The sequence below is a fragment of the Arachis hypogaea genome, chromosome 18 (genome assembly GCF_003086295.3).
Source record: "Arachis hypogaea cultivar Tifrunner chromosome 18, arahy.Tifrunner.gnm2.J5K5, whole genome shotgun sequence".
NCBI classification, from domain to species: domain Eukaryota; kingdom Viridiplantae; phylum Streptophyta; class Magnoliopsida; order Fabales; family Fabaceae; genus Arachis; species Arachis hypogaea.
This window is the reverse complement of record NC_092053.1, coordinates 47,273,688-47,283,605: the sequence shown is the minus strand read 5'-3', so window position 1 is coordinate 47,283,605 and position 9,918 is coordinate 47,273,688. Positions and strand designations below refer to the sequence as shown.

Sequence of the window (9,918 nt, the reverse complement as noted above, 5' to 3'; positions counted from 1 at the left end):
TGAAGTATGGTCACTGATTATACCACATGCATTTCCCAAATCAAGTATTGAGAGGGTTATAGTCACATACCCATCCAAACCCAATTTGGTCCAGCATGAGAAAGCATTTCTAGCTTGATCTCTTCATTCCTCTTTCAAGGTTCAGAAGAGATCCAAGTTTGAATAGCTTCTTTTCTAAGATAACTACCCAATTGGATGAAGATCGAAAGCTTTCAAGTAAAATCAAGAGAAAAGATAGAAGAAAAATAATGAAAACTAGTATTTATCCATCAAATTACAACAGAGCTCCCTAACCCAATGAAAGGGGTTTAGTTGTTCATAGCTCTAGAAAATGAAAACAAAGATGGAGAATACATCATAAAACTAGAAAATGCAGAGAAGGTAAAATACAGAGAGTAATTCTCTTTTCCAACTTTCCAGAACTCCTCAACAATTCAAAGCTACTCCTATATATACTACTTTTCTCAGCTTCTAGTTGGCTCTTCAAGTCTTGGGCCTTTGGATCTTGAGTTTGAAGCAGTTTTCTTCTTCATTTGGGCTTGGCTTTACTTGCAGAGAGAAAGTGTGAAGTGGGCAGAGACTTTAGCTCAGGACGTTAGGGGTGTTAACGTTTAGTGAAAATATGAGTTCGAGAACGTTAGTGACAATCAACTTTCTCACTAACGTTCCTAAGTAAAGGCCACGTTAACTTCAACGTTAGTGGCACAAACGTTGCCACTAACGTTGCCTCTAAGTCCTTCGCACACGTTATTGAGACTTAACATTCCCAATAACTTTGAAAAGCCCCATTTCTTCCCACGTTAGAGCCCACGTTAACTTAGTTAACGTGGCTCTTTAACGTGGGCTTGCCATCCTTCGAGAACGTTAGTGACACTCAACATTGTCACTAACATTCCAAGGTACCCCTATGTCTCACGTTAGAGTCCACGTTAACTAGGTTAACGTGGCTTCTAACATGGCCATGCTTAGCCATCCCCAACGTTAGTGACAATGTTGAATGTCACTAACGTTGGCCTTTCTTTCACTCATCAATGTTAGCTTCCACGTTAACTAAGTTAACGTGGCTCCTTGGGAGTTTGTGTGGTTGCTTCCAACGTTAGTGACAATGTTGGGTGTCACTAACGTTGTCGAGCACTCTTGCTTCTTACGTTTGCTCCCACGTTAACCAAGTTAACGTGGGAGTTAACGTGGTATGTTTCTCCTTAGGCCAACGTTAGTGACAATGTTGAATGTCACTAACGTTGGCGTTTCTCCCCCCTTCTAACGTTAGAGGCCACGTTAACTAAGTTAACATGGACTCTAACGTGGCCACTTATGAGCATTTGCCAACGTTAGTGACAATGTTAAGTGTCACTAACGTTGGCTCAACTTCCCCTCTCCACGTTAGAGTTCTCGTTAACTTAGTTAACGTGACTCTTAACGTGGTCAATGATGGCTTCGAGAGCGTTATTGGCAATCACTTTTCTCATTAACTTTGCAAGTTACCTCCCATTCCTTGCTTCCTTTGGTCCTGAAATCAAGCAATAGAGCGCATCAAAGTTCTAGTCCAAGTCATGGGCAATGCAGCATATAATTTGTCACTAAACTCATGCAAAATCCTTATGAAATAATGTAAAATGCACAATGTATGCTTGAATCAAGGTGTAAGTGAATATCTACCCAAAACTAGCTTATTTCCTAAGGAAATGCATGAAACTAGCCTAAAAACAGTAAAGAAAAGGTCAGTGAAATTGGCCAAGATGCCTTGGCATCATGAATTTAGAGGGTCTTGTCAACGTTTCTCCCGTTTATTCACTAAAATAGCATGGTTTTGTAAATTCTCCTTTAATTGTGCTTAAGAGTGAAAACATACTTTTTAGGTCTTAAAATAGATAAATTTAATACACGTTGATTCCATTAGATGCCTTGGTAATCATCTTGTTCTGGGCTAGGATTGCATCCATATGGTTCAATTCTAAGACTCCCCTGTTGTTGCTTCTGTTAAAGGCATAAAAATACTCATTGTCAGCCACTGTCTCTATAACATCAATAGCCTCTTCAATGGTCTTCTTCTTGTTTAGGAAACCTCCTGACGAGTGGTCTACAGCCTTCCTTGATTCACAATTCTGCCCTTCATAAAAGATGTGGATTTGCACTCACTCATTAAATATGTCAGGGGGACATTTCTTTGTCAAGTCCTTGAATCTCTCCCAGGCTTCATATAGAGTTTTACCATCCTGCTGTCTGAACATTTGCACTTCAGTTCTTAGCCTGTTTACTCCTTGTGGAGGGTAGAACCTTGTCAAGAATCTGCTCATTACATCTTCTTATGTGGTCAAGCTTTCCTTCGAAAATGACTCCAGCCATTTTGATGCTTTGTCCCTCAAAGAAAATGGAAACAGTAGCAATCTATAGGTGTCAGGATGAACACCATTAGATTTAACCATGTCACATATCCTTTGGAATTTAGTGAGATTCTCATTAGGATCCTCTTGTGCACTACCACCAAAAGAACAGTTGTTCTGGACAAGAGTTATGAGCTGAGGCTTCAATTTGAAATTGTTAGCATGGATAGTTAGCCTCTGAATGCTGCTACCACAATTTCCTGGATTTGGATTGATGTATGATCCCAGGATTCTCCTCTCTTGCCTGGCAGGGTTGGCTCCACCTCTTCTAGCGTGGTTATTCACCTCTTCTTCATGATGGTTTTCCATATCATCCTCCATGGTTATATCAAAGTATTCCTCCTCTTCCTCTGCACCAACAACCCTCTTTCCTCTTGCTTCCCTCCTTAATCTCAGCAAGGTTCTTTCCGGTTCACTATCAAATGAGGTTGAAATTTTCTTTCTCTTACCTGTCATACAATGAACAATTACTAGAAAAAGCCTATGCAAAGTCTACTAAAAAGAGTATAGTTAGCTTGGTTAGAGAAATTTATCAAATGGTTAGTGGGTTAGCTTGCTGGAAAGTAAAGAAGTAAGGTAAAATTAAAGAGAAATAACTAACAGAAAATTGCAAAAAATAAAATGAACAACTGAAATTAAATTGCATTAATGAAAAGAAAAAGTAAAGTGCTCAATCTAGTTATCCTTCAATTCAGTAATTGTCAATACAAAACCAATCCCCGGCAACGGCGCCATAAACTTGATACGCGGGAATTTGCCTCTCAACAAATTTCATTTCGGCAAGTGCACCGTATTGTCGTCAAGTAAAAACTCACAAAAGAGTGAGGTCGAATCCCACAGGGATTGGTAGATCGAGCAATTATAACTGAAGAATTATGCTAGTTGAGCGAAATTAGAATTAAAATTGGGATTGCTGAATATAAAATGGCGGAAAACTTAAATTGCAAGAAGTTAAAGGAACAAAAAATTAAATTGCAGGGAATTAAAGTGACAGAATCTTAAATTGCTGGGAATTAAAATGGGATCAGGGAATTAAGCATGAAATTAAAGAACAGAATGTAAATAGAATGGGTAAGATCAGAGATGGGGATTCATTGGGTTTTGGGATTATTGAACTCTTCGGATCAAATTATTTTCATCTCTTCCTCAATTAATGCATTCATTGACATTGCTTAGTAATCTTAGATGATCGGATCCCAATGTCTTGGCTCACCGATCTCTCTAAGCATGAACAATTGCCCAATGTCTTGATTTAATTGCTCATGGGAAGAGTTGAAGTTCGGTCACTGACTATACCACACAAATTCATAGATCAAAGTGTTGGTAGGATTTCATGTCACTATATCCATCCAAACCCTAATCTAATCCAATGTGAGAAAGCAATTCTAGCATGAATTCTTCTTTCCTCTCTCAATGCTCTGATGCACAAAAACTTGTCTCTCATCAAAATTTCCTTCGGCAAGTATACCGAATTGTCATCAAGTAAAAACTCACAATAGAGTGAGGTCGAATCCCATAGGGATTGATTGGTCAAGCAACTTTAATCAGAGGAATGTTCTAGTTGAGCTAAGCAGAAATTGAGTTGAGATTTGCAGAAAAGTAAATGGCAGGAAAGTAAATAACAGAAAATGTAATTGCTGGAAGTAAATGGCAGAATGTAAATGACGGAAAGTAAATTGTAGAATCTTAAATAGGGGTTTGGGGAAATGAACATAAAAGTAAATAGTAGAAAGTAAAGAGAATGGATAAGATCAAAAATGGGGGATTCATTGGGCTCAGGAGATATTGTATTCTCCGGATCAAGTTCATTCTCATCTCTTCCTCAATCAATGCATTCATTGATCTCCTTGGCAATCTTAAATGATTGGATTCCAATTCCTTGGTAATTCAATCTCTCAAATCTTGATCAATTGCCAATTCCTTGGTCTAATTGCTCATGAGAAGAGATGAAGTATGGTCACTGATTATACTACATGTATTCCCAAATCAAAGTGTTGGTAGGATTATATGTCACTATATCCATCCAAACCCCAATTTGGTCCAACATGAGAAGGCATTTCTAGCATGATCTCTTCATTCCTCTTCCAAGGTTCCGAAGAGATCCAAGTATGAATAGCTTCTTTTCTAAGACAACTACCCAATTGGATGAAGATTGAAAGCCTTCTAGTAAAATCAAGAGAAAAGAAAGAAGAAGAATAATGAACACTATTATTGATCCATCAAATTACAACAGAGCTCCCTAACCCAATGAAAAGGGGTTTAGTTGTTCATAGCTCTGGAAATGGAAGAAGATAAAGAAGAATGCATTGTCAAATTAAACTAGAAATTACAGAGAAAGTAAAATATACAGAGTGTAGTTCTCCAAAATGCCAAAAGCTCCCTTCCTAGTTCAAAACTACTCCTATATATACTACTCTTCTGATCTTCTAGTTGGCTCTTCAAGTCTTGGATATGGGCCTTTGATCTTGAGTTGAAGCAGTTATAGTCTTCAGTGGGCTCAGCTTTGCTTACAGAAAAAAGTGTGAGTTAGGACGTTAGTTAGGACGTTAGTGGTGTTAACGTTAAGTGAAAATGTGGGTTTGAGAACGTTAGTGACGATCACCTTTTTCACTAACATTCCAAACCAAAATGATCCACATTAACTTCAACGTTAGTGGCACTAACGTGACCACTAACGTTGCCTCTTGGTCATTCGGAAACGTTATTGGCATTCACCTTTTCCAATAACGTTGCTAACTGCTTCTTTTCCCCACGTTAGAGTTCACATTAGTATAACTAACGTAACCCTTAACGTGGGCATGCCTAAGCTTCGAGAGAGTTAGTGACACTTACCTTTGTCACTAACGCTCCAAACGCCCCTCCTTAGCACGTTAGAGTTCACGTTAATTAGATTAACGTGGCCACTAACGTGGTAGTAATTTTCATCTCCAACATTAGTGACAAAGGTGAGTGTCACTAACGTTGGCCTATCACTCCTTGCTCCACATTACCCTTCACGTTAGTGGTCTTAACGTGACCACTAATGTGGGCAATGTTGGCCTAGTCCAACGTTAATGACAAAGGTGAGTGTCACTAACGTTGGCAATTTCTTCCTCCTCCCACGTTAGAGTTCATGTTAATTAGATTAACGTGGCTCTTAACGTGGCTTATGTATGGCCTTTTAGAACGTTAGTGGTGTTCACTTTTACCACTAACGTTGGAGCTCCTCTTTTCTTTCTACGTTAGCTCCCACGTTACTGTAACTAATGTGGCAACTAACGTGGGCTATGATGGCTTTCGAAGGCGTTATTGGCGATCACTTTTCTCATTAACGCCACAAGCTTATGCCCATTCCACATTAGTGGTCACGTTAATTAGACTAACGTGGCTCTTCCTTGCTTCCTTTGTCGTGAAATCAAGCAAATAAAGTGCATCAAAGCTCTATTCCAAGTCATGAGATCATGCATTATCCAATTTGTCATTCAATTCATGCATAATTCTCATGAAATCATGTAAAGTTCACAATGTTTGCTTGAATCAAGATGTAAGTGTATTTCTACCCAAAACTTGCTTATTTACTAAGAAAATGCATGAAACTACCCTAAAACAGTAAAGAAAAGGTCAGTGAAACTGGCCAAAATGCTCTGGCATCACAACACCAAACTTAAAGCTTGCTTGTCCCTAAGCAAGTACTGAAACATCAGAATGATGAATGAAAGAATGAGAGAAATAAGTTCTTATTATAGAAGTAAAGCTCTTGGTTTATGGGGTTTCATGCATAGCAACTTAGGTTCATTCCTTTACTGGTTTCCAGGTCCTTATCATGCTCTTGAATACTTGCTTGATTGCATCCTATGAGATCCTTATTCTTTGATCCTCCCTTTTTTTCTCAGGGTTTATTGCATCCTTAGGCTATGTGCTCTGTGAGGGGGCAACTCTTTAAAGTAAGCTTTCAGCCAACACTCCCGAACCAGTTGGTTCAAGGTGCTAGGTGTTGAAACACCCCTAAGGACTTACTTCCTCAAGTCTCTCTCTCCCATACATGCACACCACAGGCACATGGTTTGTTATTTTCTTTCTTTGAGGCCTTGGTGTCCAATATCTCTTTGGGTTACTAAATGTTCTGTAGGAAAAGTTGCTCTTGATAATGTACTTTCAGCTGATAATCCCGGGTTAGTTAACCCAAGTTACCAAGTGATAAGGCACCCCTGAGAGCTTAGTCATCCAAGCATATCCTTTGCACAGGAGCACCACAGACATATGCCTCAGTATTCAAACCCTTAGTGCCTAGTCTTATTTCTTATTATTTTTCTTTCTTTTTCAAACTCTTATTGTTCTTTCTCTTTTTCTTATTAGGATCTTGTTGTTTGGCTAATCTCATAGAATGTGCTTCAAGCATGTACTTTAATACACATGAGTGCCCTCATACCTTATAGGTGATCCAACTTAGCTAATCTATTATCCCACCACCAACCTTGAGGACTTATTTCACCATATGAACCCTACTCTAGTTTCTTTCATAACATTCTCTTTTATTGAATTCAAAGGGCAAGCATACAAGTACGTAGGATGAAAATGAAAACATGTAACTTGGACCAGCACACATGTGACAGAAGCAAAGAAAAAAGAAACAAACATTAAATTCTAATGACTTAAACTAAAGAGTAATTATTAATCAGGGGCACATTCAGACTTCCAATTTGAGCATTTCCAAGCATATGGAATCAAGTAACAATACAACCTTTTAGTGGTGACTTCTAGCTGTCTCTTTGTTGTCATCATCCATAGCTTTTGCATCCTTCTTCGCCTCCTTGGATGATGGTGCACTGTTTTTCCAAAAGATTGATTGAAATCCTGCAAAATTATTGGAAGTTGCTTGTTCCCAAAGCACTTGAGAAATAGTTAGCATGCATGTATGCTTGTGAATTTCTGAACTTAATTTGGTGTGTGAACACCAAACTTAGTTCCTTGCCTAATGCAACAGATTGAATACATGCAGAGAACCTCATGTGCTTTTATTAATAAAACGACTATGAATTAGAAACTAAACTATTGTTAAGTGGTTTCCCTGATTGGTTGGGGCTAGCAACTTGCCATTGAAGAGGTGTAGTGTGATTCTAACTGAAATCTTTGGTGGAACACCAAACTTAGAATTACACATTCACTCTTGGATTATTTTGGTGTGCAATACCAAACTTAGCTCCTCACAATACAGGAAAAACTACTTGTAACTTTTATTGAAATAATCATGAAAAGGAAACTACCTTAGGTTGGGTTGCCTCCCAATGAAGCGCTCTTTTAGCGTCGCTAGCTCGATGATTTCTCCATTAGTTGAGATGATACTTCATTTTGGGGTTTTTCCCCATGTTGCCCATGTAGTGTTTGAGCCTTTGTCCGTTCACAGTGAAAATCCTCTTTGAACTTTCCTCCATGATTTCTATGTGTCCATATGGCGAGACCTTTGTGACAAGAAAGGGTCCTGACCATCTTGATTTGAGTTTCCCAGGAAAAAGTCTCAATTTGGAGTTGTAGAGGAGCACTTGCTGTCCTTTTTCGAAGCTCCTGGATGTCAGATTGAGGTCGTGTCTTCTCTTTGCCTTTTCTTTATAGATCTTGGCATTTTCATAGGCTTGAGATCTAAACTCCTTCATTTCCTACAGCTGCAAGACCTTTTTTTCACCAGCAGCAATGCTATCAAAATTTAGCAGCTTGAGAGCCCAGAGTGCTTTGTGTTCCAGCTCCAATGGTAAATGACATGCCTTTCCATACACCAGTTGATATAGGGACTGAACGATCGGTTTTTCTGTCAATATAGAAATTCACAAATATAATCGCGTTGTAAGTATAGCTTCTAAACCAACAGAAAATCCTTTCGTACAAAAGTTTGGTTGTCACAAGTAACAAAACCCAATAAAAAGTAATAACCGAAGTATTTAAACCTTGGGTCGTCTTCTCAAGGAATTTCAGGGAGGTATGATTTATTATTGGTTATGGAAAAAGATATATTTTTGGGTTTTTAATGTATAAGATAAAAGGCAAAAATAGTAAATGGCCAGAAAGTAAATTGTAAGGAATTAATTTAAATAAATAATAAAACTCTTGGCAAGGTATAAGAACTGGAAGTCCTATTGATGACAAGTCATCTTAGCCTAGTTTTACTAGCCTTTTTCTTTTGTTTTCAATTGAATTATGCACTTTCTTAAGCCATAAGCAAGCCAATTGGGTAGATTTCCATGTTTCCTTTGATTCAATCAACCATGGATGAATTAATGCACTTTCATGAGATTTTATGCTATAATTGTCATATATTATGAAAGAAACACAATCTTATGATTTGGGGGCATAGCTTTGATTGTTTTGATTGATTGATGATAGGTGAAAAGAGCTTTGAAGAAGGTTGAAGGAAGAAGGAAGGGCTAGGAGCAAGAGAGAACAAAAAGTTTGAGCCAAAGTTTGCCTCAAACTTTAGCTCAAACTTTTGGAAGAATTGAAAACACTCCAGAGGAAAAAAAGCTTGAGCCAAAGTTTGCCTCAAACTTTAGGTCAAACTTTTGGGAGAAAAGCTTGAGCCAACGTTTGCCTCAAACTTTTTGGCAAACGTTGGCATCACAAAACCAACACCCTGGAAGAGAAAAGCTTGCGCCAATGTTTTCCTCAAACTTTTTGGCAAACGTTGGCGCCACACTTGCACACCCTGGAAGAGAAAAGCTTGCGCCAACGTTTGCCTCAAGCTTTTTGGCAAACGTTGGCGCCATACATATACACAAGGGGGCCAACGTTTGAGCAAAAGTTTGACCTCAAACTTTAGCCCAAACGTTGGTAGCAGCAAGTGAAGCCATCTGGTATAAAAAGTTTGAGTAAAAGTTTGCCTCAAACTTTTACTCAAACTTTTATGATTCTCAATCCGGTTCACAATGGATCTTTCTCCAACTCCAAGAGCAATCAACCAAGGCCTTTATCAACCCAATTCCATCAAGAGCAAAGGCCCAAATCAAGGCTTGAAGACCATTTGAAGAAAGTGTATAAATAGCTTAGGATTTAAGTTTTAGGAGAGCTTTTCCGGAGAAAATTTTCAGAACACTTACAGTGGAGAGCACCTTGACATTTTTGCATTGTTGTTTTTAGAATTCAAGAGAATTAGGGAGGAGAATTGATCTCTCGTCTTCCTTGTTATTGTTTGAGCACTTTTTACTTTTCTTGTTTCGGATCTTGGGTGGAGAATTGAAGAACTTCTGTTTCAATCTCACCTTGAGATCTCGTTTAATTTTCTGCATAATTGAATTTCCATTTCTGTTAACTGCTTCGGCTTCTACTCTTCTGCAATTTACATTTCTTTATTTCCTTTGCAATTGTTCTTGCTGGATCTAGGAAGGCAGTGAGATCTAGACTTGGCTATCTAGTCTCTTGAGTCCTGAGATCTATAGCTTTCAATTTCAATTTCCTTGTTTCGTTGTCACACCAAGCTTATTCTCATTTTCATTTAAGATCCGGTTTAATTGAATCCATCTTTTACATTCCTGTTTGTTGAATTTTTCTTTTCCTTGTTTAATTTCTG

The 9,918-nt window shown here is 38.3% G+C and overlaps 1 non-coding gene across 1 annotated transcript; it reads left to right on the top strand.

Annotated features, from left to right (window-relative positions):
* Nucleotides 1-2,148: 2,148 nt before the first annotated feature.
* LOC112774638 (small nucleolar RNA R71) lies at nt 2,149-2,252 on the top strand. Its single transcript, XR_003189114.1, has one exon. It is a non-coding gene; the product is annotated as a small nucleolar RNA R71 (small nucleolar RNA).
* The last annotated feature ends 7,666 nt before the right edge of the window (nt 2,253-9,918 follow it).